We start from the raw sequence: 5,000 nt of genomic DNA, 5'->3' as shown, positions 1-5,000 counted from the left end.
CTGACGCCTCCGAGGAGGGGGCGCCCAGGGAAGGAGGGAGATCCGGGTTGACCTGCTGACCGGACGGGAAAGAGGCCACCGGGCGTCCCCCCCCTTAAAACCTAGGGGTTGACCTGGTGGCCGGAAAGCGAACCGGCCAGCAGGTGAACCCTTTCGATTCCACGGGTTGACCTGGTGCCCGGGAAGCGAACCGGCCAGCAGGTGAACCCGTTCGATTCCACGGGTTGACCTGGTGCCCGGGAAGCGAACCGGCCAGCAGGTGAACCCGTTCGATTCCACGGGTTGACCTGGTGCCCGGGAAGCGAACCGGCCAGCAGGTGAACCCGTTCGATTCCACGGGTTGACCTGGTGCCCGGGAGGGGACTCTGAAAATTTTTCAGCCCTTTCGACTCGGGGTTGACCTGGTGGCCGAGAGGGGACTCGCACGGCAGGCAAGCCGCCCTGGGCTCACCCTCCCCGGCCGCAGCGAGGGACTGCCACCCGGCCGACTGGATCGGGCCCCTGGAAGTCTGGAAAAAAGAATGGAACCTGACGCCTCCGAGGAGGGGGCGCCCAGGGAAGGAGGGAGATCCGGGTTGACCTGCTGACCGGACGGGAAAGAGGCCACCGGGCGTCCCCCCCCTTAAAACCTAGGGGTTGACCTGGTGGCCGGAAAGCGAACCGGCCAGCAGGTGAACCCGTTCGATTCCACGGGTTGACCTGGTGCCCGGGAAGCGAACCGGCCAGCAGGTGAACCCGTTCGATTCCACGGGTTGACCTGGTGCCCGGGAAGCGAACCGGCCAGCAGGTGAACCCGTTCGATTCCACGGGTTGACCTGGTGCCCGGGAGGGGACTCTGAAAATTTTTCAGCCCTTTCGACTCGGGGTTGACCTGGTGGCCGAGAGGGGACTCGCACGGCAGGCAAGCCGCCCTGGGCTCACCCTCCCCGGCCGCAGCGAGGGACTGCCTCCCGGTCGACTGGATCGGGCCCCTGGAAGTCTGGAAAAAAGAATGGAACCTGACGCCTCCGAGGAGGGGGCGCCCAGGGAAGGAGGGAGATCCGGGTTGACCTGCTGACCGGACGGGAAAGAGGCCACCGGGCGTCCCCCCCCCCTTAAAACCTAGGGGTTGACCTGGTGGCCGGAAAGCGAACCGGCCAGCAGGTGAACCCGTTCGATTCCACGGGTTGACCTGGTGCCCGGGAAGCGAACCGGCCAGCAGGTGAACCCGTTCGATTCCACGGGTTGACCTGGTGCCCGGGAAGCGAACCGGCCAGCAGGTGAACCCGTTCGATTCCACGGGTTGACCTGGTGCCCGGGAAGCGAACCGGCCAGCAGGTGAACCCGTTCGATTCCACGGGTTGACCTGGTGCCCGGGAGGGGACTCTGAAAATTTTTCAGCCCTTTCGACTCGGGGTTGACCTGGTGGCCGAGAGGGGACTCGCACGGCAGGCAAGCCGCCCTGGGCTCACCCTCCCCGGCCGCAGCGAGGGACTGCCACCCGGCCGACTGGATCGGGCCCCTGGAAGTCTGGAAAAAAGAATGGAACCTGACGCCTCCGAGGAGGGGGCACCCAGGGAAGGAGGGAGATCCGGGTTGACCTGCTGACCGGACGGGAAAGAGGCCACCGGGCGTCCCCCCCCCCTTAAAACCTAGGGGTTGACCTGGTGGCCGGAAAGCGAACCGGCCAGCCGGTGAACCCGTCCGATTCCACGGGTTGACCTGGTGGCCGGGAAGCGAACCGGCCAGCAGGTGAACCCGTTCGATTCCACGGGTTGACCTGGTGCCCGGGAGGGGACTCTGAAAATTTTTCAGCCCTTTCGACTCGGGGTTGACCTGGTGGCCGAGAGGGGACTCGCACGGCAGGCAAGCCGCCCTGGGCTCACCCTCCCCGGCCGCAGCGAGGGACTGCCACCCGGCCGACTGGATCGGGCCCCTGGAAGTCTGGAAAAAAGAATGGAACCTGACGCCTCCGAGGAGGGGGCGCCCAGGGAAGGAGGGAGATCCGGGTTGACCTGGTGACCGGACGGGAAAGAGGCCACCGGGCGTCCCCCCCTTAAAACCTAGGGGTTGACCTGGTGGCCGGAAAGCGAACCGGCCAGCCGGTGAACCCGTCCGATTCCACGGGTTGACCTGGTGGCCGGGAAGCGAACCGGCCAGCAGGTGAACCCGTTCGATTCCACGGGTTGACCTGGTGCCCGGGAGGGGACTCTGAAAATTTTTCAGCCCTTTCGACTCGCGGTTGACCTGGTGGCCGAGAGGGGACTCGCACGGCAGGCAAGCCGCCCTGGGCTGACCCTCCCCGGCCGCAGCGAGGGACTGCCTCCCGGCCGACAGGATCGGGCCCCTGGAAGTCTGGGGGGGGGGGGGAATCGCCCCACGCCTCCGAGGAGGGCTGCCCGGGCGGGCCTGGCCCCGGAGCTCGAAAAAAAAAAAAAGGATCGGGCCCACTAGAGACATGGACCAGGCCGCCCTGGGCTCACCCTCCCCGGCCGCAGCGAGGGACTGCCTCCCGGCCGACTGGATCGGGCCCCTGGAAGTCTGGGGGGGGGGGGGGGAAATGGAACCTGACGCCTCCGAGGAGGGGACGCCCAGGGAAGGAGGGAGATCCGGGTTGACCTGGTGACCGGACGGGAAAGAGGCCACCGGGCGTGCCCCCGTTAAAACCCCTAGGGGTTGACCTGGTGGCCGGAAAGCAAACCGGCCACTGGGTAGGCCGGTCGGCAACCTAGGGGTTGACCTGGTGGCCGGGAAGCGAACCGGCCAGCAGGTGAACCCGTCCGATTCCACGGGTTGACCTGGTGCCCGGGAGGGGACTCTGAAAATTTTTCAGCCCTTTCGACTCGGGGTTGACCTGGTGGCCGAGAGGGGCCTCGCACGGCAGGCAAGCCGCCCTGGGCTCACCCTCCCCGGCCGCAGCGAGGGACTGCCCCTCCCCACCCCCCGGCTGACAGGATCGGGCGCACTGGAAGTCCGGGACAGTATTTTCCCCGACGCCGGGGAGGGCGGGCGGAGGGGCTCTGGCGGCCAGCCCGGGCCCCGGAGCTCGAAAAGGAAAAAAGGACCGGGCCCGCGAGAGACGGGGGCCCTGCCGCAGGGGGGGGGGCAGTCCGACCGGGGCTCACCGTGCGGCAGGCCCGGGCGTCGGCAGGGGAAAGCGGGCGAGGAGGCGCGGGGCCGGGTGCCTACGGCCATACCGGACCGAACGCCCCCGATCCCGTCCGATCTCGGAAGGTAAACCGTCCCGGGCCTGGCTAGTACTTGGATGGGTGACCGCCTGGGAATCCCAGGTGCCGTAGGCAGCTTTTCCCGGTCCGAGTCAGCTCTCTCTCCTTTTCTGGGGGGGAAGGAGAGGGGGGGACGGGCCGGAAAGCCCCTCGTCGCTCCTGCCGAGTCGGAGGTCGCGGCCGCAGGTCACGGGTCTGGGCGCCTGGGGTCCGGCTCCCCACCCACCCGGCTTCCTCCGCGGAGGACCCCCCCCGGGGCCACCGAAGCCGCTGGGGGAGACGCCGGGCATGGGGCGGACTGGCCCGGACCCTCCCGGCCGCCGGCCCGCAGGTCCGCCCCGAATCCCCCCCCGCGGCCACCCAGGCCAGGCCTGGCCAGGCGGGACGGACGGCGGGTGTCCAGCGCCCAGCGGCTTCCTCCAGCGGGGACCCACGGACCCCAAAGCCGCAGGGGGAGGCCCCGGGCCTGGGACGGACTCGCTCGGACCCCCTGCGCCCGGCCGCCGGCCCGCGGGACCGCCCCGAATCCCCCCGCGGCCACCCAGGCCAGGCCTGGCCAGGCGGGACGGACGGCGGGTGTCCAGCGCCCAGCGGCTTCCTCCAGCGGGGACCCACGGACCCCAAAGCCGCAGGGGGAGACCCCAGGCCCGGGACCGACTCGCTCGGACCCCCCGCCTCCCCTGCGCCCGGCCGCCGGCCCGCGGGACCGCCCCGAATCCCCCCGCGGCCACCCAGGCCAGGCCTGGCCAGGCGGGACGGACGGCGGGTGTCCAGCTCCCAGTGGCTTCCGCCAGCGGGGACCCACGGACCCCAAAGCCGCAGGGGGAGGCCCCGGGCCCGGGACGGACTCGCTCGGACCCCCCGCCTCCCCTGCGCCCGGCCCCCGGCCCGCGGGACCGCCCCGAATCCCCCCGCGGCCATCCAGGCCAGGCCTGGCCTGGCGGGCCGGTGTGCAGCTCCCCCGGGCTTCCTCCCCCGACGACCCGCGCCCCCCTGAGCCGCAGGCGGAGACCCCGGCCCCGGGGCGGACCGGCCCGGGCTCGCCCGAGCCCCCTGCGCCCGGCCCGCAGGACCGCCCCCCCGAATCCCCCGGGAGAGGCCCGGCCTGCACGCCACTGACGACCCGCGGCCCCCAAAGTCGCAGGAGGCGCCCCCCCCCCCCCGGTTAGCCCCGTCTCGCTCCGCGCCCCCCGCCCCTCGCTGCCGGGACCGGGCGCCGCCCCAGAGTCAGCCGCAGCCGGCCGGCCTGAGAGCTGCCCTCCTGTGGACGACGGTGAGTTTACCTTGATACTAACCGGCCGTCAGCCAGGTCAACCCCATTGCTAGACTGGGGTGGACCTGGTGGCCGAGTGGGGACTTGGAACATTTGACAGCTGCTTCCCGGGGCTTGACCGGTTGTCCTGAACGCCCCCCACCCCCACCCCCAGCCCCCGGCTCCTGCTCCCCTCTCCCCAGCCTCGGTGCTCCGCTCCCTGCCTCGGAGGCTGCCTCTCTGCGGCGCCTGCATCGCCTCCGAGGACGCGCACCCTCCGGAGGCTGGACGTAAACCCACCACTGCCGCCGACCCGGCTCTCCGAGGGACGACTGTGAGGCCCCCCACCCCACCCCACCCCCGGACCGCCCTGGGGACGACTGCTAAGCCTCCCCCACCGGACCGCCCGGGGGAAGACTGCGACGCCTCCCGCCAGGCCCCCACCCAGCCTGGGGGAAGACTGCTAAGCCTCCCCCCCACACACACACACACACACTGTCGGGGGATGATGATTAAGCCTCTCCCGGACTGCCCGGGGGAAG

General features: G+C 70.8%; 1 non-coding gene across 1 annotated transcript; it reads left to right on the top strand.

The window, feature by feature from the left end:
• The first annotated feature begins 3,162 nt into the window (after window positions 1-3,162).
• LOC135979259 (5S ribosomal RNA) lies at window positions 3,163-3,281 on the top strand. The gene has a single exon (XR_010596585.1). It is a non-coding gene; the product is annotated as a 5S ribosomal RNA (ribosomal RNA).
• The last annotated feature ends 1,719 nt before the right edge of the window (window positions 3,282-5,000 follow it).

The sequence above is a fragment of the Chrysemys picta genome, unplaced genomic scaffold (genome assembly GCF_011386835.1).
Source record: "Chrysemys picta bellii isolate R12L10 unplaced genomic scaffold, ASM1138683v2 scaf740, whole genome shotgun sequence".
NCBI lineage: Eukaryota > Metazoa > Chordata > Testudines > Emydidae > Chrysemys > Chrysemys picta.
Note: the sequence above shows the minus strand (reverse complement) of the source record. Positions and strands in the feature narration are given on the sequence as shown.